Below are 27,184 nucleotides of genomic sequence, written 5' to 3'. Positions count from 1 at the left end.
GCGTGTCTAATATACCTCCAAATCTATCCATTTTTAAATTGCAAGATTTAATACAAAGATATTTTGTATTATGATTTTGCAAATCACAGAGATAGCATCATAAAATGATTGCGAATTTAAGAATTTTATTTGATTCGCTCTAGCTGTCAAATTATAATGCGAACTAGTGAATGAGTATAATAAAGAAAAGGGCGGTAGATTTTGATTTTATCTTTAAAATAGACGCGAAAATTTCATGCATTAAATCAAATTTTCATCTTTATAATTCGAAAGTTACGGTTGAAGCGATGTTTTCCAACATTTCCCGCTTTTATATCCAGCCGTCATAGAACACATATGCAACGCTGAAAAATAAATAAAATATTAAAGTTAATAATTGTTTTAAATGTTAATGCACACATGTTAATAATTAATCATGAATAAATAAATAAATAAATAAATAAATAAATGATTATATGAATTATAATTTGTTTCAATCACTATTTACAAAGGTTTATAAAATTAAACATGAGAAAATGTTTTGTCGAAATTTATACAATTTCATGTGATATGTCAATAAGATGTGAGACCCTTCTTTCTTCATCAAATGACCGGTTTTGTCGTTTAAAACTCATTTGGATATATCGCTATTCTAGTTTAATACTATTTTATTGCTCTTTGAATACAATTTAAGAACATAATTTTTCACATATCAACATTTTTAACAAAGGACACTATTCTCCTTTAAACAGCAATCAGTAGCTACATGACAAATTTTAAAGGAACTCCACTGAGGTCCAAAAGCCAAAAAATTGAATTTCTTACATAGAACAACTAGGGCACTTTAAACAGAAAAAATATGCAAAAGATAGGCAAGAAATATACATGGAAATAAATCGTAAATGCGTTTTTTTTTGTGCGATTTTTAGCCCGATTTGAGCGGAAAACTTTGAAAAGCTTTTCAATTTTGAGTCAATGTTATCACAATGAGAGAAATCGAATGATCTGAAATTTTGCACATAAGTTACTGGTCAAACCCTACATCAAATGGAGCATTAATCTCGAAAAATTATTTCCATTCCCGTCATGTCAAAAAAAAAAACCTCAGTAGAATCTCTTGAATGATAATCTATTAAATGCCTTAATTAATTTAGATTACTAATTATACTTTACTTTGTTTACTTAATTGTTTAATTATGAAATACAGGTTCACTGCAGCCTTTTTTATATGAAGTATATCATAAATAAATGGAATTTGAGCAGAATAAAATCATAGAAAGTTGTTAAGCATGTATTACATGAAAGCATTGAACGTCATTTTATAAAAGTATTTATAAAACATAATATTCTCTACAGCAAAGTAACGAAAATTAACTAACACGTAGGCCATGATGACTATGAAATAAAGTCGAATTAGATCGGTCAAATAAAAACAGCTGATTACGAAGTTATTCTTATTTTTTCAAATGTAATCGTCTTTATGTAGGTAAAGGCATCTCAAGGTTTCCTTCATTTTATGCATTCAGTCATCATTTAAATCACAATATAAACAATAATTTTTCAATCCACAGCTATTTTCTGTGGCCTTCTTTGTAAAGGGAGATTACTACAGTTCAAATTAAAGCATCTTTGCTGCCCGAGTTGCCTCCCATATTTGACTTAGGCACATTATATTCTCCTCCTATGTAAAGGGAGCTAACTACAATTTAAATTAAAGCATCTTTGCAGTCCGAGTTGCTTCCAATATTTGACTTCGGTACGCTATAATGGCTCTTCTGGTTATTTCTTTTGCAATAATGAAAATCAGTTTCCGGAAATTTCAGGAAAGGACAAGCTAATCCAAAAGATTTGTTGCTCCACAAAAAAACGGTGGGCTTTAGGCCAAACACCAGTAAACAATGAAATATTAAAATTTCACCTTGAAGGCTATGATAATCACTGTGATGCCAAATATTTACTTAATGGTTTTATATTTGGCTTCAAGTTTCCATATTCTGGCCCGAGATTTCCTATAAATTCAAAACAATTAAAATCTGTTTCCTGTTATCCAGAAATTTAAAGGGATAAACTTGAAAAAAGAAAACAACTTGGTCGTATTTTAGGCCCATTCAATAAAGCCTTACCTTACCTTAGGATAAACCCAGTTGGACTTGAACGAGACTTGTGTCTCATTTCAAATTTGTCTTATCTGGTTTTTCTGTAATGATTTTATTGAAACGGATATAGGCTCTGTACAATATTCAAAATTTGATAATGCAATTGAAGTTTAGGTATTTCTACCCTCATTGCTAAAAAAACCGTTAAATCTGCTGTTAATTTATGTCCAGTTTGATTTATTAGCTATCTGTTTTGATTAAAAAATGTGGCCAAAAGGAGCATCTTTATCTTGTGCAATTTTTGAAAAATTTGCAACATTTTTCCAATAGTGTGTTAAAAAAGCAACAACTAATAATATTGATCACTTTCTGGATGATTTTTTCTTTGCTGCTAAAAAAGCTTTTAATGTCAAATGATTTTACATGCTTTTGATAGTATTTGTTATGATATGGGAATTCCTGTTAATAATGCAAAAACAGAAGGCCGAACCACAAAAATGGAATATTTGTGTTTTGAAATTGACACTGCTGAGGGCACCATTAAAGTGCCATCAGGTAAAATTGAAAAAGCTAAATCCATGTTTGAAGAAGCTATAAGTTCAAAAAAAAAAAAAAAAAAAATGATGGAAATATTAATTTCAGCATGTCTTCCCATTTTTTTTCTTAAAGACTATTCCATCTGGAAGGGCATTTAATTGCCGCTTATATGCGTTAAGAAACCATACCATTTATTAAAAAATCCGGAAACAAAGTGATCCCTTGAAAGCATTAATCACAACAAAATTACATAAGACTTTCTTTAGCGATGAAAGAAGATATTAGAATTTTGTTGGTTTTTATGTACAATTTTAATGGTCTAATCATTTTAAGTGACATTCACTGGACACCTGACAAACAGCTTGAATTATTTAGCAATGCTGCGGTTGCAAAAGAATTAGGATGTGGGCATACTTTCAGAGTAGCTGGGTTTATTTTAAGTGGCCAGATTTTTGGAGTAATTAAACCATGAGAGATATCAATATTTTAGAAGTTGTCCCTATCTTACTAGCATTTTTAACTTGGGATTCCAAATTGAAAGGAAAGAAAGTTATTTTAAGATCAGATAATCTTTCTGTCGTTGAATGTATTTCATTCGTCATTTAATATTAGCTCTTTTACTAAATAATGAACAAATTTCTCATGCTATTTGTCGTTTTCAATGATCCACTGTATGGAGTTTACTTTCAAAAGGAGCCCCAAGAAGCCCATCACAAATCCCAAAATCCTTCATTCAACTCTTCAACCAGAAAAAAATCGTGTATTTCCGATCCTTAAAGATCGTTCAGCACGACATTTTTGTTGTGCTTTTGGTATTTAAGTTATTTCTATTCGGCATCTTTCTTGTTGGGTGGTTCCAGTATTCCTAAATTGAATACTGTTGAATCACCCTTAGGATATGTGGCCTGCTTTTTAAATTTGTCTTTTGACGTATTATCTGTGATACGCTACCTCAGATCCCCTTTCAAAATTCCTTTTTGTTTAGTTTCGCCCATTGTTATCTCGTTTAGGGCAAATTAAAATTTTTTCTGTAAAGTTGAATCTGCAAAAGCCGGTTACGGCGTGAGGTAGTTGCACTACAGTAATCCATGAAGGTTCCAATAACCGCCTGAAACACATTGCGGAGGGGTTTCATTTTTCTAAAATTTTACCAGTTCATTTTAAATGGTTTCTCTTAAGCCGGTGCTAGCGGGCGGGGACGGTAGTTTGCAATTTACATCCGTCATGAACCCAATAAAACCCACCTAAAATTTTAAAATTGTCCTGTTGGGCTTTTTTAGGGTTTCTTATTTTTCTCCATTTTGTTTCTCGAATTTACAAACATGTGAATTCGTTACAAAATAAAAAATTATTTTTATCATAACAAACGATCAGTGATCACCTTTTCGCCTCATGATGGGCCCAATTTTTAGTTGGGACAAGTTTTTACAGACGGACAGTGACAATAACATGGTACTGACATTCCCGTAAAGTTTGAAAAATTGCCCAGTAAGTTATGAAATCTCTCTAATTTGTATCTAGCAACACGCATTATAAGGCCATAACTTGCAAATCATTTTAACCAAAACCCATCAATATCGAAGGACTTTAACAGTATCCTAAATTTTTCAAGGTTGTATGTTAAAGAAGTATGGGACAAATTTAAAATAATTTACATTTGTTTACTTTTAGTGCCAACAAGTTTACTAATCATTTTGTTTTGGATGAATTGCCCACCCGTGTTTATGCGGGTGCCCTGACAGCTTTTTGTTTTGGGACCACCAAACCTCTTTTGCCAAACTGGCAAAAATTTTTGACCCGGTCCGTGATATGGGCTGCGAACTTGAACTACCGCCTATCCTTATTAATTTAAATTTCAATTGGGATTAGGGAATAGTACAAACTTAAAATAAAATTTTAAGGGCCATTTGAAAAATCATTTGGTCTGACCCAAAACCCAAACTACTTGGGTTCGAAGTAAAGTTTGGTGAACTTGGGAGTTTATAGGATGTCCGGCTTTTTACTAGGAGGCAATACATGTCGACAGTGCCTTCGCAAGAGGTTGGCCAAAACCATATTTTTGAACACCCAAACAGGGCTGTTTCAAAATTTTTCACCCTTTTGTATTAGTTGTAAATGCTTTTTAATTCTGGCCCCCCGGGTTTTAGTGCTTAGTAGAGGTGGTTGGTGCGTTCAATTCGCCACTTTTCCATCCTATCAAACCAAGCGGTTTTTAAACAATTTTGGGAAGCTTGTATAGCACTCCATTTTGGGAAAAAAACCAAGGTGGGCCACATGTAACAAGGCCGTTGCATAGAAAAAATTTTGAAAAACAACTTAATTAAAGAATAGCAGTGTTCAATTAACGCAACCTTCACACGCCCCAGCACCATCGGCAAGGAGGTCAGCAGGACACCAAACAAAAGCAAGAGAGGGCACAATGCAAAGCACGGAAGGTGCGATTACATAGGAAATAGAAACCGACAAGGAAATTAATAAGACGATCAAGTTATTAGCCCACACAAGTAAAGGGGGGAGGGGGCTTGAGGGTCGGTGAACGGGGGCGGAACAAAAATAAAATAGAACAAAACTAGGGGAAAGGGAAGATACCTACCGTAGACGAGAAAACAACAATAAGGGACACAAAAGTGACACCTTGATAGTACTAAACAACAAAGACAAACATCTGAGGAACATACAGTTTAAACCGGTTACTGGGTGCAACACTTTTATGTCGTCAACTGAATTACTAGAACTTTTCATTAGGAACTGAAATCAAGTACAGAACGTAATAGTATTGAAGAGTCTGTGAGAGATATAATTGACTGTCTCGCAAGATGTAGATGTATTTAAAAAAGGAGTGAAGCTCTTTCTCAAAGTCATTGTTGCCCAATTCAGGAAGGATTAACTTAGGGTAATCAATAGAGAAAAAGGAGTAGAAATGTGGAAACAAGTTTCTGCTTGAAAGGTTGAACTGCAGTTATTAATTAAAACTTATGATATAGAAATTCCAAGAAAGACAGTTACTGAAGGTATGAAGTTATTTCTTTTATAATTGTAACCAATTATCAAATAGGGAAAATAAGAATGCCTGAAGAAAGTCCTGTGACATTACAACAAAATTTACAAAAGTTCATTTAAAAATTCTGACATTAAATGCTTCAAACCAAAAGTATTTAATTGATATTTTTGAACAATAAATATATATTCAGTGTAGTATCTGCATAACTTAACAAAATTAAAAGAAATATATTCTTATCTTAGTATTGCGTTGATTTAATTGCTCACAAGACTGGACTGATGAGGCATTATCCTTTCATATGGCAAAAAATCATTTGAGCTGAGTCACACGAAAAAAACAACCACTGTGTCCATCATTGATCCAGATCAGGATCCATGCTGCTTGCTTTCAGACATAACGAATGGAGCAAAAGAATGGATCCTGCTGAGAATGCGTGAATGTGTAGGCAAATCTGGACCCTTGCCGGCCGCAATCTCCGTAAGGTTGGTTTCTGCATGACCCGGCTCATAAAATACGAGAATAAAGATCAACAAGCAAAGGCAACGCGTTTAAAGGACGCATACCCAAGCAGGGCATCCAGAAGGCACCAAACCAAAACCGGGAGTGGAAGCTACATGATTTATAAAAAATTTAATATGATTTTGTTGAACAGTTTTATAATATATATATACAAGACAAACAACATAAATTATACGACATACCTAGTGATTTCTTGTAGTGGACTCCTGTCCTTTGTTTTATAAGAAAGACAATTTGCCCAAGCATATGCCACTGCATTACTCTTTCTTAATATAGATATTTGTCATTTGTTGCCCTACAATAGATGAGGAAATAAGGGTTGGTGTTTCCTTTATCAATTCCGCGTTGCCGTGGAAATATGTTTTTTTGCATTACTGTTAATTCTTGAAGGTACAATTGACGCCAAAAAATGACGCCATTCGATGAAAAGTGGCATATATTATAAATTCTACCAGTTTCTCACAGGCAGATGTCACTCTTTGAAATGTTGTTACTAATTGTTTTTATTTTATGCGAGTAATCCATTAGTTTGGGTCAGATATATCTGAAAAACTGAGTTGGTATTAACACATCTGCGGATGTTTCTAAATTCAAAATTTTACTATTTCACGTTTAAATGTTGAATTCTGCTTAAGCCGGTGCTAGGGGGCGTGGACGGTAACTTGCACTTTCCAGTACCGTCCATGAACAGGCTCAATCAAACCGAGCCTGCAACATTTTCAATTTTGCCGTGTTGGGCTTTCTTTAGGGATTCTGTATTCATCTATTTTGTGTCAGACTTATTCTGTTTTTCTCTATTTTATTATTTTCTAGTTAAAAAAAATCTTTAAACAAAGTGATTTCCATTAAAACTGTTTGACTATGTACCATCAAGACTTACATATGTTACATGAAAAAAAGAGACTGAAGATCAACGAAAACAAAGGGCAATAACTCAAAAATTATGCAGGATAGGGAAATCCCAACCCGAGGGTGATTGGTTCCATCGGGAATGAGTCTTGATCGGGAACGAGCCTTGGCGAGTTCCTGATGGAACCGATTGTCCGAGGGTTGGGATTTCCCTATCCTCTATCTAACTCAATGATTAATTATTTTCCTAACTAACCTGGGCTAAAAATATAAGAAAAAAACAGTTTAAAGTGGTAACTACTTTTTTATGCGCAATCAAATTATTGGCCGTTTTACAGCCTCGTTCTCAATACACAAAAATTCAACACGAAGATTGCATGCAACTGTGCGTGAAAATGAGTAAAAACAACATTCAGATGGATTTAATTTGCGATAAATTAATCACAAAACAATAAAATGATTACTGAAAAATGCAAATCTACGATGAAAAGTATGAGTCATGGATTTGTTCTATGAAAATGATGCGATGAAATGTGATAAATTCGAAGTGCTATTTTTAATACTTTTAAAAGTGAAACATAATTTTGTTGAACTATTCAATTTTATTAAATAACAAGAAAAAAACACGCTGAACAATTAATGATTACAAAAAAGATGAAATAAATGGAGAGAGAGTCGTTAATGTAGTATTAGATGAATACTGCGATGAACAGATGAAATGAGGTCAAATTTGAAAAGGCTATTTTTAGTAACACGTTCTGTACTGTCAGTTGATTATTTTGTAAGTTTTATTCAAGACGTTGGCGTTTGGGTTGTTCAATGTGAAGATTAATATTAAATGTTCCACCTTAAATGTTTAAGTGGCTGAATACAGAACGCAAGGGCCCCAAATTTGAATCAATTTTCAGGGGAGCTTTAAAACTTCAAGGGACTGACTACATTTTTGAAAAATTGTTGTACATTAGGAATTTCTTGGGTTAGTGATTTCCCCTTTTTCGGCCGAGTGGTAGTAGAATCCTAGAATAGAAGCATTCCCTGTTGAAAGTGTCCTGTAATTTTTTAGAATTGTGGTTTTTTGTGTCCGTGACGGTACAGCATGGGTATTGGTACATTGCTGTCCAGAAGTTTCTGACCAAGTGTTTTCGAACTTGTGTTTGAAGGCGCTAAATGGAGATCGGTGGGTTTTGTTTTCTCTCCCATATTTTTAAAGTATCCTCGATCCCCGGGAAGTGCTTTGGTAGTTTACAAGGGGAAAAGTATTCTAGTACAGTGAACCTCCAGTAACGATGGTTAGGAAACTACCCGCCTATATGACTGAAATACTGTTGGGAAAAGGCGTAAAATGAAACAAACAAACACATTTTTAGTAGTCGGTTTAATTTGTTAACTCCTATTGGTTGTGAAAGAAACCATCATTCATTGTATGTAGGATTGTCATTATTTGTCACTATAGATAAAAAGGACTTTCATTGCTCTTCATAGTTGAAGGTCTTTTTTCACCATATTTTTTGTAGACTTCAATTGGGCAGCGGCCAACAATATTTGTAGCATACATTCTTGGATGTGTCTTTCGAATACTGCGAATGTCTTCACCAGTGCGAGTTTTCGTCTGTCTTTCATTAAATTCTAAATACTCCTTGCCTGTAAATTCCATAAAAGATTTTGTTAACATATATAATATTAATTATTTTGTTATATGATTAGCTACATGCTAATGCAAATCTTTATGGTATCCAATATAAATATAATAATATTTTTATAATTATTATTCAATTACATGATATTTTACTCTTTATAAGAGTGATTAAAATATCCGGATGCTATCAAATAAAATGCTGTTACTAGCAATGGCTTAATCCATGATTAACTTGTCTTCCAAGTAAAATAATGTTTTTGTTTTAAATTATTTGATTACACCTGGTAATAAAATTAAAACTGTAATCTATATTTGATGTTATACATACGTATATGTTGGTCAATAGCTAGGTACATAGCGAATATTTATCAAAACATTTTTCTATTCTATTATGATATATAAATATATTCCTGCTTATAGCGATATAATATGTATATATATTATTCTGACAATAAATAAAATATTGACTTGACCTACCAAGATCACTGTCAAAGCAAAGGGTAATATCACCCCAACATAGCTGTCTGTGTTCACTGCCACCACATCTCATTCCAAAATGTAGTGTTGTTCAGCCATAGAGCGTTGATAAGTTCAGCTGGGGAAGAAGTACCAAACTGTCCTGAGGTGTACAGAAGTTCTATTTCGTCATCATTGATTGTGTCTGCTGCTTTTGGTTTATTGCCACGGCCTTATTCCATAATTGTGTCCTTTCAGATATCTTTCAAAACTTCTGATCATACTTCGTAGTGTGACTGGTTCATATCCATTCCCATTTTTCTGGCGCACACTGACAATAAACTGACATAGGTACAGATTGAGCTAATTAGCAGGGATTTCATGGATTTGGCGATTTTTATTTTCACCAACAAGGTACGATTCAAGGTGTCTTTGAGGTGATATTGCTTTTCGTCTTGTTTGTTCATTTTCATTCTCTTTAATGTAGTCCTCAATTTCAAGAGGAGGTGCAAACCTGTTACCTTGAAGTGTTTTGGAAATATTTATCAATTTAGATCCTGTTTCTCCAGTAGTAGGAGAATTGTTCTTGGAATCTGGTTAGGTAAAGCAGTTTTATTTATTTTTTTCAGGGAGAGGTGAAGAAATGTCAGACAAAAGGTTTTCGAGTTCCGAGCTGGAATAATAAATTGACTGTACATGTCAGAATTGAACATCATTTAATTATCAGGAAGACCTTTTACCAGTTCATGTTTTGCCAGTGTCAAAATTTTCTCATCATTGAAAGGTTGTACCTTATACATAGCATAGGTACCAAGTGGATGTATTATATCAACTACCGGTTTTTGCCCTTTCCACCATTTAAACCGCACTTTACTGTGTCACCAACACGAAAATTTACTTTTTCCATCTTATTTGTTTGGCGTTCTTTCTATCATGACAAGGGAAGTAACTCCTATTTGTTTACATTATTAAGTTATGCTGTATTACTCCCCTTGTGTTGGTGCGTAGGAATACGAAAAGAAGTTCTCACGTGGAGTGTGAGATCAGCCCATGTAAGATAAGATAAGATTTTCCAACACCCTTTGTGGGCCTATTATTATTTTCTTTGAATTCCTAATCAGTTACAAATTATTTATCATTTAATGATTTACGTGTCGTTGCCCTGTCCTTTTTATGTTTGGGGTCCAACTGGGCTCCTTGCCATTGGTTCTTGTTGCTGGGTCATATGGGGGTTGCGTTCATTGAACGCCGCCTTTCCTTGTTGATCTTGTTTTTCATATTTTAGTAACATTTACGGATTTTGTTATCTGGTTAGTGAAAATTATAATATTTGTCATATTTTGCGGTTCGGATCGGAATATCCGTCCCGAGGTGACCCGCACATGGGCGGGTGACCGAGGGATGGATATTCCGATCCGAACCGCAAACATATGTGAGATATTTTTTCTTACATATTCTACCATATTCCATTATATTTTAAATTCTTTATCTTTAATTTCAATGGAAATTTATATCATTTAAACCGTAACTACTTTCTTACAACAGCGTATGAATTACAACTTCATTCATAACGGTAAAATGACGTCATCCTAAGCGTGCCATTGTATAGCACGCGACTCATCTGTCACCCCCCATGCCAGATGAAATTTCCGGCATGGGTAAAACTCACGGAAACGCCAGTCTGATATGCAAGAAAATAATTTCCAGCACCGGTATATTCACTAACAACGGAATTTTATACCCTTTTAGTGAGAAAACATAATCCCACATATTTACAATTTCGTGACATTTCCCGAGACTATGCTCCGCCATCTTGAATTTGCATAGGAAATAAAAATATGACTATATCGTATTTGCAAAAACGCTAAAATTGATAAAATAAAATTGCAACTGAGACGAAATCTATACGTTACATGTTTGTCATTTTAAATTTCATAAAATAGAGAACAATAGAATTCCTAAAGAAAACCCAACACAGCAAAATTGAAAATGTTGCAGGCTCTGCTTGATTGAGCCTGTTCATAGACAGTACTGGTAAGTGCAAGTTACCGTCCACGCCCCTGTGCACCGGTTTAAACAGAATTCAACATTTAAACACGAAAATGGTGAAATTTTGAATTTAGAAACATCCGCAGATATCTTCATACGCCGGCAAGTGAAGTCAAGGTTATTGTCAATGAACGGATATATATTCTACAGTTATTTATAAAATCACAACAAATGTCATAAATAGAACAAATGATTCAAATCTCTTGTGATTCATTACGATATTGTGCGTTCCACAGTTCCTTACACTGGCATACATACATTTTGCAATTTTGCATTTCTGTACATAGAAGATGGACAAATCTAATATGTATAAGTAAGAATGCAATTATCATACAATAATTAGTAACATTAAACATGTTATCATGTTATCAAGATGCATATATTTTGGCGGATATTTCCCTCCATATTTGTACACCCATCAGCTGTGACTTCACATGATGTCTTTCTTTACCATCTCATAGTTAGTTGTTGATGCCATACAACTTCATCCTAGGCATATCCTTTTCATTATCCAAGGCATTTTCTTTTCATTAAGTCAGTCACGACCCGTCAACCAATCACTCCTTATACTTAGTATGATTTGAGCTTGACCTGACGTGTACATGCTTCGTGAAAAGCCTGCTTCGGTTATGTTGATAGGGGTAGCGAGGATTTAGAGAAGTAATGACACATTTCTACTTCATTAAACTTATTAACTTATTAAATTATATTTCATACTGCAGAATAGATCGCATAAAGATATATTTTGAAACAATTCAAAATTGCGATTTATCAAAATGTTTTCAAATATTGTAGTAATATTAAGTGATGCTAATGATTATTTGCTTCAATTTCACATAAAATATTAGAATATATTTGATTTGATCATCATTATTCACGCTTCTATGCCGTTTTAGGTGCGGACCATGAACGCATGGTTATCTGATAGACAAAAAAGAAGTGTTGAATAGTCCTTATGTGACATTTTAATAGCGAGTACCAGTTGTCAATTGCAGGGCAAACACAAATAACGTACTAGCTACTACGCCAAAGCAACTAAATAACAAAGATTGGTTTTGACATGATGTTTTATTCACATTGATTTTAAAGCGCTAATTTTATGAATTGATAATATACTCAAAAGCTAAATAATGTCTTAATAAAACAATCAATAATGATAAGCATGCAATATGAGTTTGCATGTAAATTTAACCAGTTTCAATAAAATAACATGTATAACAACAATTTGAAAACAGCACGAAACACACACACACACGCACGCACGCACGTACACACACAAACACACACACAAACACACACACACACACAGAGAAAAAAGTACCATCACAATTTCAATCGCAAATTACTAAATGAGAAATAAATTGCGTATTCTCGGGTCGTAAACAAAGATGTTGATTATCATATAAGCAATGATAAAAACAAATTAAGATAAAAGATGTTGCTTTAATTAAAATGTTGTCATATTATTCATTATTTACATAAGAAAAGCGTCATATTAATTAGCATGTACGCGTACGAAATATCGAAATAGAATAATAATTAGCATGTACTTGTGAATATTCCCCTCCATATACAAATACCGGAAGATATTGTGCCTGCGCGGGCTTTGAAGGCTCATTCTGCCTCAGAAAAACAACTTTAAAAATATCAAACATGTGTTGAAAAATGTTTTACTGATGAATAAAGAGCATGTTACATGCTTAAATACCGACAAAAGTAGCGCTGAATTCGCAGTAATGTGTTGTAAATGTAGCAAAATGTAAACAAAGTAGTATTTTGACTTCCACACAAAACCCTAATTCACTATAATTATATCAATTGCAAGCAAAGCAAAAGAAGCGAAGATAGTTCATTTTGGGAAACTGCAACACTATAACAAAAAGTTTTTGAAAAATTAAAATAATAGCATTTCTGAGGCATAATGGGCCATTAAATATGTCCTTTTGCTTCTGCATATGTTTATGTAAGATAAAACATGCATTATCTCCCTATTGTGCTTACATATTTATGCCGAGAATTGAACAGTGTTTTTGTACATATGGAGTCGGCCTAGGGAATTTTCGTATTCTTTGTTCTATAGTAAATCAGTCACATTTGAGGCTTAATTCCCAATTCCACTGTTCTTAGTCAAATGAGGCCCAAAATATAACATGTTAGCCATCTATTTTTTCAGAAATCTTCATTCTGTTGTAACACTATTTAAATTCACCACTTTGAAAACTCTTGACTGCTGGTGGGTAGTACATTTTTAATCCTTCCGCCAACAAATGAGTTCCTGGAAAAAAGACAAAAAACAACTTTTAAAGTCATCATATAACACACAAACCACACACATGCAATAAATACACTTTAATTATGACCAATCAAACTAGAGAGAACTTAAACTGGGCCACTTCAAAAATTAAAAGAACTACTTTCTAGACTACAACGGGTTGGGTCTAATTCCGTACCGGGGTGAGACCATATATACCCGACAATCAACCTCTCTATCAATCTTGTGTTAACATGCAAGTTTACTGTAAATGTCTGTCAGTCTCAACGAATCAATCGAAACTTCTTAACCCTTTCCTTCAAACTTCGGAAGTGTAAGAATACGGTATTTCGGTCTAACCTACGCAAAGAAACAAAAAGTAATTTAATGATGGGAGTTGTTTACTGAGTTTTTTTCTCAAAAGTCCAATTAAATAAAGTAAATTCAACAACGAGCGACCTCTGTTTAAAAAAGCATGTATAAAATTGGCTTCACATTATGATAACGGTAACTGATGATTTCATTACAAATTAAATTTTTTGGTACATTAGATTTCGTATCTGATTTTATACAAGCAGAGTTAAAACACATCGTAAAAACATAATAAAACCCTATTTTGATATATTCATGCCGGCTCGCCACGGCGAGCCGGTATTACGGTAGGATTTTACTGAGAAACAACCTAAAACTCCGAAGCTATCCAAAAATCTAATCGAAGCTTGGCTTCCAGCTTTCTACAAAATTTATCTATCAGGGCTAGGATCCAAGGTCAACAGGCCATATAGTAAATGTGCATAGACATAGGTTCTTCATTCAATCTGTTTACATGCACCTTCATATATACTCATACACATCTTGGTTAAACTGAGAGAACTTTATATGTCACTTTCAGTCAATGAGTTTAAGATTTTGAATTTACTGGCCCGAATTCCAGTTTTGAATTTATTCTACTAAATAATTAACAAAATTTTCTTAAATTTACACTGGCCTGAACTTATATACACTGGCCATCGGTCACCGGGCCAGTGTTGACTTCACTTTTATTTTGATGTTCGCTGAAGTCTCTTCAGCTAACAGAACTGTCATTTTTACATTTAAACACACCCCTTGAAAAAAATTACGAAGCGAGTCGCTACTAGCTTTTTTAAAAGCTAACCTTGTTTTATTCTTAATCAATATAAATGATTGTTTTTTTGTACATTAGATTTCGTATCTGATTTTATACAAGCAAAGGTAAAACACATCGTAAAACCTTATAAAACCCTATTTTGATATATTCATTTTATGCTTAATCAATATAAATGATTGTGAGTGAAACACAATTTAATTAAGTAAAAGAAATTCGGAAACAAAAGACAACAAATTTTGAACTTGATTTCGACCTTTACAAGTCATGTCGTATTCTAGATAAAAAATGTTTGAAGGTGAATAAAAATAGAACCAGGCTTATTTATAATAACAATACAGCAAATACAATCGACTGCGCGTGCGTAAATCATATTCACAGAGTGAATTTGATTTACGCATGCACAGTTATGACTAGGTGTAATATTATATTCACTGGCTAAACAGTCCATATTTAAAATAGAATCAGACTCATATTCAATGGCCATACAGCACATACTATTTAAATTTGTTGCATTTTGTTTTTTATGGCATATCTCGATTCAAAGATCTTTTTACTCCACAATAGTACGTAAGAATAACACCTAATGATTAGTATATTGTTTACTTGTTTTTAATATTAGGCTGATCATGTAATTAAAAATTACTTTTTAATGATCTATCGAATATGATGTGATATTCACCGACAAAATGTCATATTGACCTCGGCGATTACGGTAAATATCAGTCTATATGACATTTTGCCAGTGAATATAACATCATATTCAATTGCTCACTAGTCAATATTTGTATAACATAAGGAAACAACAAAGAAATTAGTAATTTTAGTTTGTCAAATAGAAAACATAAGTTGCAATGTCACAAGGTTTATTAAAATTATTGGCCTCCCCTTCAATATATGTCCCTTATCGCCTCGGTCAATATGCATTTTACCGGTGAATATAACCTATTCAATGGCTCACTAGTCAATATTTGTATAGTATAAGGGAAACAGCAATTAGTAATTTTAGTTTGTCATATAGAAAGATAAGTTGTAATGTCACAAGGTATATCAAAATTACTGGTATCCCCGTCTATAATATGCCCCTTATATAAAAGTCAATTATAATATGTCATCTGTGAAATGTGTTAACAAAAGGTAGCTGTTATTGTACATTTATTGATTATTAAAACAGGCATTTGATAATTTTGACCTTTACAAGTCCGGCCATATTCTGGAAAACATATTTTGTATGGGAATGAGTCACTTAAGAATTATATAAACATCATTTTTTCAGTACATGTACTTAAAGGAACTTTATCATGTGTAATACTGAAGAAAGCGATTTTCAATGTAAATGGTAGTTCAGGGACACATTGTACCTTTGTTAGATTTTATTTGTTTTTCTTTCTATTCTATTTGTTTTTCTTTCTATTCTATTTGATTTTTAAGTTGCAATGTCACAAGGTATATTAAAATTAATGGTATCCCCGTCTATAATAATGCCCCTTATATAAAAGTCAAGAATAATATGTCATCTGTGAAATGTGTTAACTAAAGGTAGCAGTTATTGTACATTTATTGATTACTAAAACAGGGATTTAATAAATAGAACTTTATTTTGACCATTTCAAGTCAGGTCATATACTGGAAACAAATATTTTGTATGCGGATGAGTCACTAAGAATTATATAAACACCATTTTAAGAACATGTACTTTAAGGGTCTTTACACGTGTAATACTGAAGAAAGCGATTTACAATCTAAATAATGTGAGTACATGGTAGTTCAGGGACACATTTGTACCTGTGTAATAATTTGATATGTTTGTCTTTCTTTTTTATTTGATACCATTGATATCTTTACATCACATGGAATTCTGTGAATTAATTTTGAGTATTTCTCGAGTGGTTAACGCTTCGAATCAGTAATGTAAGCATCGCTGACCCCTTAATATATTATCACCTTGTGAACTTGATATATTTTCGTCAACTCTGTATGAATCTTTCATTTACAAGATATCCTCTTGATCGTATAAAACTTCGAGGAGCACGAAATTGTATTTATTTAGTTTCAAACTATTCACTAGGATGGACCTTTTGGAAAATTTTAGAACAAGATGCCAGAGTTTAGATAATTTCATTAAACGTGACTATGGTGCTCAGAAACAAGCGATAAGTTTAAGTATTGCAAATGGAATAGAATCAATTGACGGATTTTTCTCAGATGTAAGCTCTAGACTCGCCGTTAAATTCGACGAGATCAGGAGTGCAAGTGAGAAGAAACTAGATTCACTAAGTGATTTTTTAAGTCCACTTCAATACGGAACAGAAAGTGATAGTAGAAGAATCACCAGCACATCTTCAGTTGAAGATGTTTTTGAAGTTTCCGTAAATAATGATACAAATGACACATTTATTCATGCAAATGGACAAGATTTTAGAGAATTCGAGGTCGGAAACGTATTGAACTACCAAAGGGAGATTGATAATCAGGATACTTTTGAGAGCATATTACCAAAGTCTAAGACTTCAGACATTCCTGTAGATGTTGTACAAATGAAAACAAATTTTCCTTTACAAACGACGGAACCGTCTGGCATAGAAAACAATGGAACAATCACTTGCTCGATACAGTACTTAATCGTATCGAGACAGTTGAAAATTACGATTGGAAATATCTCCAACATGGCCGGAAACTTTAAAAAGGATAATGAAATTATCGTGAAAGTTTATTTACTCACGGGCGCTAATCGTAAGAAGAAGCAGACAAAATCAACCACAGGAAATACTTCGTTCGAATTAAATAAAGATGTGTACTTCAAAAAGATAAATATCGAAGACGCTCACATGTCAAGTATTAGGATATGTGTTAAAAAAAAGAATTCAAAATGGTTTTGGAAAAAAGGCAAGTGTATCGGTGAAATATATGTACCGCTGGAAAATTTAAATATCATCGAAAAAGTGCAGTTATGCAGCCCATTACTTGAATCTCGTTGAAAGTATCCGTATAAATGGTCAGTCATGATTATTCAATATCAATATCAATATAAGTGCTGACGATAATATCATATCAGCGTTTGTCGGATGAGGATTTATTGATTTATTAAAAAACAACGACTAAGTTATGATTTACTGACTGAAAATACACAATGATAGTAGGAATTCGAGACACAATTTTCCATGTAAGCACAAAAACAAGCGATTGACCTTTACATTGAAGTTGTTTCTGGTATGGTAATACACGTAAACAATATGTATATAAGCATCAGTTATTATTTAAAAATTCTTTTTTCCTGAGCAATGCTGTTTATCTTATCAGCTATTTATTAACATGCATATAAACATAAATTATTCCATCATTTATTAATCGTAGACAACGTGAGTAAAATGTAGTGAATCGCGCATTATTCAAGTATTGTAGAAAAAACTATAGACAATTTATTGTATACTACATAAACACATTTACATATAAACATTTTCAGATAGTTTGTAAAACTTTCCTTTTAATTCATATTACATAATACATTCCATTGTTTGTCTGACTTAAGAGAGAAAGGGAGAGAATAATAAAATAATAAACTTTAATTTGGAACTAAAAGTTTTAAAGCAGTTTGCCTCCAGATTTATGCTAATTTTCATGCCTTTTTTTAGAATATGTGTAAACGTATGATAATGTGTATTGGCCAAAAGGAAGCAATTTAGACCTTTTTAATTGCACTAACCACTCATGTAAATTACTAAAATAAGGTAAAAATGTGCAAAAAAAAGTGTCCTTACTGCGTTAGTAACGCAATAGACATAGTCATAATATTGAAGAAAAAATCATTAACCACATATAACATGTCAATCATTAATTGAATCTTTTATATTTTTACATTCCTAAAGTCTAAGTAAAATCTTTTAAAGTTTGACTTTATTTAATCAGTTTGGCTTATCTGGAGGCATGTAGCTTTAACTACTAAACTCATTGGGGCTAGTAAAATAAGTGTTATGTCAAAAACTGTAACATATATATATAAACCATGTGTAGCGTTATGTCATACTTATTAAATCCTGAATCCGACAGTTACCAATAAAATGTTATAACTTTTTAAATCTATTAGGTGCATATTGCCGAACAATAATGTATACATGTAAATGTAAATCAAATGTAGACCTTCATGTGGTATCTATTTTTGTCGAGAAAAAAACAACAACACCATAATGCTGTCTATTTTTAGAAAGTTTTTTATGGTTGTATCGTACATTTGTACCCGTATTGCGCAAATATGCAGCATAATTTACGAATATATTTTGTTTGTTTTAAACACATATAATGCTATATGTAATATCGTTAAAAAACAAACATACTTTATGCGTAAAACTTATTTTTTACTTATTTATCTAAATATAGGGCAGTTACAAATTTATGCTTATACTGTCCTAACAAATAAACAATTACTTATCAAAGCAAATATTTTTTGATTTTGCATATTTATGTTAATAAAAAGGTTTTGCTTACGTGTAATTAAAAGTTTGGTGTAATGAGCCTCTAACATCACGTATAAAATGCTACATTTGTCATAAAGCGTTTTGTAGTAAAAGTATTGTAACTTGCTAGCGTTTTGATAAGTGGATCTTATGAAAATTTTAATTAAATAAAACACACACTGAATATATAAGTAACATTTGAACTTTTCTCGGAAATGGTTGTAATTTTTTCAATCTTAACATCAATTATTATAGTATTTGGAAATAATAAAATATAAAAAAATAAAACACATGGGTGAAATGTTATGCATGTATATTGTGCAGCTCTGTTAAACAATATTACATTATAAAAGAGGTTCAACACTCGCCCTTGAAGTATAGGAGCACACCGCACAAGTGATTTCCCTTCCTTCAACATAAGGTGGACACTTCAGGGCCCTGCATTCTCCTTGAGCCAAATAGAATTTCGTTCCGGGTTTCTCATCACTTCCAGAATGTCCTCTCTCTGGTTCCCGGTCCATACAGATATACTCTGATGGATGCCCCAGGTGCGCCGTAAACACCAGCCATGAGGTAACCTGAATACTGTAAAGTGTAATCTCCGTGGCAACTGTTCTGTCCGGGTACCATCATTACGTTACCATGCAGAATGCGACATACTGCGCAGGGAACATCATGATTATGAAGGGCATTGAATTTAGGAAAGGTGTTTTTGGGCCCAGTATTCTGCACCGTAAATCCTCGTACCACCTCCAAATCCGTCAATATATTCATCCCACTCGGGTATGTTAGAAAGACAAAGTGTATTGGCAGGTGCCCCTATGTGTAATTGATTTTCAGCAGCAGCGCTCCCTTCGTATACCAAAACAGCATTTTCAGGGCACGTTTTTCTTCCCCAACGGATATAAGTTGACCCAGCTGGAAGACTCATTTGATTTCGTAGCTCATTTATAGTTTTACCAGCACCTTACAAAAAAGATAAATAAAAAAAATAAGTCTTAAAATTGTGAATTCAGAGCATATGAATTTTAAAAAATTTAAATTAAGTGATTTGGAAATGATTATTTATGTAGATATTGCCCAATTTTTGTTGATAAGTAAATATTTTCTGATTTTTTTTAAAAACCTTTTTGGAGAAAAACTTTTTTGTTTTTTGCAATCAGCACGTAAAAAATTAAAAATTTAAATATTCAAAATAAATTCAAAAAATTTAAAAATAAAAGTTGATGTCCCCCCTTTTTTAAAAATAGAAAATTTTCCCTATGTCTTTGTAGGCCCACATGAACTTTTCCCTTCCATTTTTTGTTTAAGAAAAATAATTGTTCTAAAACATTGTTTTCTATTCAAATTTGTGTAACTTTCTGTTCTCTTTTTAAAAATACGTTGGTTTAAATTAATTGAGGCAAAATGCGAAAAAATGCACCCCCTTATTAATTAAATTGTCGTTCAAGATTTCTGTGGTGTAAGTATGAGTAAAATGATCGGGACAAAGTTCGATAAAGTTACTCAATCTAATCAACAGAGTATTTTATTAATCTTTTTATTCATTTAAATAACTTGTTAAAGTAATTATTTCCAATATTTTCTCTCTAAACAGTAATTATCCTTTATTTGCAATATGTTTCAACCACGTGTCATTATCTGATTGAAACACTTAAAATGTAGATCTTTTTAGATACATTGTATTTTGTTTTACTTAATGTCCTTGCTTTTACACAACCAAAGCACGAACTTATTAGGATCTCATCAATGTACATAGTTAAAATACATGTAAAATATAGTAATCAATGTTAACTGCTAATCAAATAAAAATTATTAGAGACTAAAAAACTGAAATACTATTTACATGTACAGGTTAAAAAAACCTTGCCAAGTTTAACTCGACTTTCATGGGTCAAAATGAATCTACTTAAATAAACAAAAAGCATCAATTATCGTGTAGCAAGACTTAAAATGCTATTTTGTTGGGTGTCCCTTCTTTTGTATGGCAATATTGTTTAATGTGCTAATTGGATCGACGTTTTCAAAGAAACAAAGAGCTATTCCTGCAGTCATGTTGTCGGTTACGTTGTCGTTGCTGTTCGAAAACATTTACTTTGGTGATTATGTACGTATTTCCAAATGAGTGCCTGAATACTTGGACACAACAACCCTTTGGACAACTCGTTGACCATAGTGAACTTGAACTTCTCTCATTAATAATCTTCATATTAAAGGTCAAATGTTTGAACTTTTATTGATTTTGCTAAAATTTGCTTTAACCTTGTTATTATGAATCGATTGTATATGTACTTTGACAAAGCAATCCTTTCTGTGTGTGTTTTTCGGTTTATTTTAGCTCGGCGCCGGAAATTCCATATGTCCGAGATCTCAGCGTCCATGCCGGTCCACTCCCCGGACGTCCCCGATGAGCAATCCTTTCGAAAACGTATCTTTGTTATGTATGAATGAATTATTATCTCCTTACTTGAGCAATATTTCTTTAAGGACAATGAATTGAATGAAAAAAATAAATAAAAGAAAAATATTAGAGTTAAGTTTAAATAAGCTTCAGCTTTAAATAGAATTGCTTCAACAATAGTATTTAATACAATTTATTTCAGTAAAATGCAGTTATTGCACACAATGATTTATATATAATCACACAATTTCAATCAGGACCTTTTTATTCCCTATTAAATTTATTTCTTTCGCAATCTTTGTTTATGTCTTGTTATGTCTTGTCTTTCCACTTCCAAGAAGGGGTAGGTTATATACACTACCTATAAAAGTAATCAACAAGTAGTCAAGAACATTTGTAAATGTTCGTAAAGTAACTGATCTTTGATTTTTTGTTTTTCATACCCAACGACCGTTACATTTTGGCAAAAGAGGAATGAAATTTGAAATGTTAACATGTTAAGACAGTAAATTCATATTTCCATTTAGAAGTAGGGTTGTTCAGTACAAGACTCTTGCAATTTTAACGACTTGAAACTTGACTTTTAACTGCGTCGAGTTGGATCATAAAAAGCGTACAAATTAGTTCGCACTGCCTTGCACCTCCCGCATGTATAGAAGTTTACCTTACTTTCACACAGCGCTTGTCAACTTAAATACTCAGTCACACAAGAGCATAGTTGTACTGTTAGTGACTTTATATGCAGTTTCATAGAACATATGTGTCGCATGTAATTCGCCGATGTAAATATCGCTATTTTAAGCACATATCGACAGCTTGGTGCGAAAGGGTTGTATCTTCTTCTTTATCTCATATGAGTTACAACCCTTTCGAACCAAGCCCACGATATATAAGCACAGCTTATACGATGCCTGTCACTTTTAATCAGCGAGTTAAAGAGGTTTAGCGAGTTTAAGCGGTTTTCAATCTGAATCAGCCTTGCCATTTTTGCCAGTGAGTAGGACGAGCGACGTCATATCGACTGTGTAACGTAACACATTTTAGTCAGTGGCGTTTTTGATGTTCTTTTGGTAGTAGTGGCACTTGACTACGACCATATTTAACTTAATTATTTATGTAATGTAATGCTAAATTGAAAAATATCACTGATAAAAATTATGCATTTTGTTAAACCTGTTGTTCTTAATAGGAGGCTTTACGTTTTGTTTTGTTTTTTAAATCTTAGGCTGATCATATAATAAAACATTTACTTAATAATGATTCTTCGAATAATCTGTGATATTTACATACAAAATGTCATGCAATAGCCTCGGTCAATATGCATTTTACCGGTGAATATCACATCATATTCAATGGATCACTAGTTAATATTTGCATAGTATAAGGGAACAGCAGTTAGTAATTTTGTTTGTCATATAGAAAGATAAGTTGTAATGTCACAAGATCTATTAAAATTACTGGTATCCCCTTCCATATTATGTGTCCTTTATATAAAAGTCAAGAATAATATGTCATCTGTGAAATGTGTTAACAAAAGTAGAGTATGAGCTAGAAATGGAAAAGGTTACCCCCTCTGGGTATTTTATGGGACCAATGTAGTTTTAAAGATAAACATATAGGAAGACATTTGCAATTTGTTGTCAGACTGAAACGTTTACCGTTAAGACACAAGCAAAATGTGAATTATCTGCCCCTGTCACAATTTCTTAATAAACAAACTAATTGAAATAACCATTAACATTTTAACCAAATGAATTGTTTTGTTTTCGATCATAGACAAGGTCTCTAAAATGATTAACTTCATAATTAATTGGTGTTATTTCTTTTCAAAATCGCCGCCAAATTCAAAATGGCTGTCATTTTCCTGTTATTTTATTAACATTTTAATATAAACTTTGTGGTTTTGTTTAAAAAAGCAAAAACATCACTTAATTATAAAAAGTTGTTTGTATAAATATTATAGAAGTTAAATACACTTTTTGTTGTTCAATTTGGTTTAATTATAATGCTATTAAAGAATATAAATTACCCCCCCCCCCCTTCCAATGTTTTACAATACAGCTTTTTAGTCACATATTAATTATTACTCGAAATCTTCTTCGAAAATGACACTTATATAAATTTCCATCTCAATTTCCTCTAGATCACCTTCTTCATTGTAATCATTTTCTAACACTTCACTAGCATTTTTATTAGCTATGATTTCAATTAATTCTTGTGGTAGTATATTTCCTTCTGTTCAGGTATAATGTATATGTGAGACCTCCGATTGTACCAGTATTCCACTAATATCCATCAGGACTTGGAATAGTTGGGAATTGACAAAAAGGCATTTCACCACAAAAATACTTGGTAATTTGATCTAAAAACATGCATCCTTAATGTGGAAAGATATGGTGGAATTAAACGCAATTCAATACCATTGATAATTGTAAGTATGTCTGCATTTGGTCTAAACCTTGTTTGAAAATGTCAACGCGCAACTTATTTATGTCACTTTATTTGTCTTTCCTGTATAAAATAGAAACAAACTGTTCTAGAATTTTGAAATCTTCTTCTTGAATATAAACAGTCTCGCCCATTCTCTTGAAAACTGGTTATAGGTATATATTCAGGATATCTTTTAACAAAATGTTTACGGGCTTTAATTTTCCCACTTCTCTCATAAAAAAGGGCTCGTGGTATCTATAAAACTACCCCAATCAATGATTTGTAAAGGTCTTCTCCTAGTCTATCAATCATTTCATTTACTTTCATCAGTCTTCTATTTTTAGCCACACCGGTGTTAAATAGTATTAATCTATTGATAGATTTTTTTTACGTTAGAAGTAATACCATAACATTAGTATCAGGATTGCTTTTGTCATCATTTTCAGCCGCATGTTGCATATGTAGCATAATTCTGGTATCGGCTTCCTCTTGAGACGTATGTAGATCTGGAATCGGTATTACTTCTACTTTTCTATCTTTACTTTGGAGGCATACACATGTCTCTTCACAAGCACAAGATTCTCCTTTAGTCCAATTTGCCTGCATATTTATCTATAGACAATAGTTCCTCTAATATCAATCTTATCAATTGTTTCTAATTTTAATTATTATTACAAAAAATCTTTCCAGTCTTGCCGAACTTTGGTTTTGTTGCCTTTTATCAGGTATGTATCACTCATTCCTCTTGGTGACATTTCTGCAGATTTGATCAATTCTGCTTTGTACGTAACTGTCACAAAGCCTGCACGCTCATATTTTGGTAAAATATCAATCTTTTTAGCGTGTCTTAAAGGGTTGTAGGGAGACAATAATTAGAAAGTGCTTGAAGATATATGTATATTATGTTTTTGTTACCTGGCCTGTTCATTGTATAATCGCCCTCAAGATCATCCATAAGTTTTGCCTTGTCAGTCTTTGTTTGTAAGCCATCTGCTGTAGCTAGAGCCCAAGGGACTGGTCCAAGCGGGTACGTTAGTGTTTTTTCAAGGATAATGTCATTTTCTTCTGATAACATGATAAGCTGACCGAAGACATTGTCAGCGGCCTTAACTTCGACAAGATTGTTCTGAGTTTATGTCACTTTCTTATCTTTACTTGTATCGGCAAAGGTTTTTAAGTTTTGCTTCTTCAGTGGACCATCAAAACTAACGGTTTTATCAACCAGACGTTCTTGGGCGAGCTTTTTATGTGCTTCAAGTCCATTTCGGTAGGCATCACACAGGCTTTTTTCGATCTCCTCTTTTGCAGGAGCCCCTGAACTTAAACAGAACAACGCATCCCTATTATCTGTTGAAAATGGATTCATAAAGTTAGTTATAGATTCTTTGAGTTTCGTGACATCTTTTCAAATGCAGCTATATTTGCTGGTTGTGTATCAATGTGTGTAGAAGAATCCGCTGATGTTATGCTGGCCATGCGGAATGTAGCCTCAACATAGCTGGCTCTCGAGTGTCGTAAACACTCCATCTGAAATAGACAGCAAATTTTCTGCTGAATCCTATTATGCCTCTACGAGACTTTGCATGTCTGTTTATTATTTGCTCAATAGTTATATTAACAGCATTACAGAAGCCAGGCACGTTGGATCTGCCTACACTGACTCCGTTATTTTGAAGAAGCTTTCTTGATCCTTGGTGTGTTGAATCACTTTATCAACATAAGAACATTCACAGATCGATATTTTGCATAGTTTTGATGATCATATGTAAAGAATAATTGTAGCATATTTTATAATGTTGATATGTATAGGTCAAGATCATTTTCCTTCGTGGCTGTCATAAAACGAAGAACCAGCCAAATATTAACAATAAATCCATTCAAAACTGTGCCGTCTTCCCTAAGGGGCCTTTTCTGACGTCTTCCTTGAACTATTGATGCCTGTTGTAAAGTTCAATGACAGAATCATTAGCTAACACATCTTCAAGGTGTTCACGTCTTTGATTCTCAGCTAGCACATTTAACGCTTGGTTGATATCTTCCAATGCACTAGGGTTGTGGATTTGGATAACGGCTGCTACAGTCTTCCGAGAGCTTCAACTGTTAACACATTAACACATTCACTCTACTCTATCAGGATTTCTGAGAAACCACTTCGACAAAGCCGTTTGCCAATCGCCCCTAGGTATGAACCTAGCAAACGAAAATCCCCTTAATGTATTATAGTATCACTTCACTTAGTCGGATTTTCCTTACTATAGAATATGCCTTTTAGCAGCAGCCAAACCAAAGGTCACAAATATGTACTGTTGGTTTACAGCTCTTGAAACACTTGAAATTTCTAGAATTTTCTGAACCGTGGCATTTTTTGTACTTTGGGCATTAATAGAAGGCATGTAATCTTTTGTAGAGGATGTTTGATCTTGCAACTCAGAGGTTAGAAAGATCCAGCCAGCCAACTTGGAACAATCTGCTTGTCATGTACACATGAACGAGAGAAAGTCAGATGAAACAGCAAAACCCGAAACATTTCCTTTGTCGAAACTTTTAAGTATTGATAAACGGAACTTATTTCCCAGGAATTAAGCATTCAGCTAATTTTTCAGGATTGTATTTAACAGTGCCTTAGTCGCCTGTATATTTGATATATAAGTGGATGTTTCTTCTCTTTTAGTGTCATCATCATCATCATCTTACGGCAGTTCTTTTTCTTGAATGACAATTCCGTGTGCAGTATGGGTTGCTATTTAGATGGATTTGGTCCCAGCTCAAATGTGTTATCAAATTGCTTTTGCAGAAATTGCATCAGGGAGAAAGAACAATGTCCCGATCAAGAGTACTGTTACACAGTTTCCAACTCCAAAATCTGAGAGTATGACTGACAATGTTCGAAAAGATTCATCAGTGTCTTATGCTGTCATATGCCGTGTTGCATTTCAAAAAAGATTTAATCAACAAAATTACTCTAAAACAATTGATTTTAAGGGAGAAGAATACTATTATGTTGTCTGCCTTTTTTCTTATGGCGCAATGAAAATAGGGGAACTTACTTTATAATGTTTTTTTTAATGTAATACATTAATCTCATTAATTCTAATAATGAAAAACTACCAACTAAAGGCTTAAGTCATTGTAAATGAACAGTTTCCTTTGGTGGAACTTAACGAGCAGCCTTTCTGTCAAATAGTCATTGTGGTGCGGGTAAGCTATACAATTCAATATCGTCATGAGATATACAGAAGCAGGAATGGAACGGAGAAGTCAACTACCAACTTTTAAAATCGTTTCTCATATAAGTGAGAGTATATTTAGTTTCTAGAGAGGACAAAAAGCTCAATTTCGCATGGAATTCAATTAAAAGTATCCTATCGAACTCTAAAGGCAGCTCAAAATCGACCCAAACAAT

Source organism: Ruditapes philippinarum, unplaced genomic scaffold (assembly GCF_026571515.1).
Source record: "Ruditapes philippinarum isolate M1 unplaced genomic scaffold, ASM2657151v2 ctg1905_1_1_1_1, whole genome shotgun sequence".
In the NCBI taxonomy this organism is placed as follows: domain Eukaryota; kingdom Metazoa; phylum Mollusca; class Bivalvia; order Venerida; family Veneridae; genus Ruditapes; species Ruditapes philippinarum.
This window is presented reverse-complemented; position numbering follows the sequence as displayed.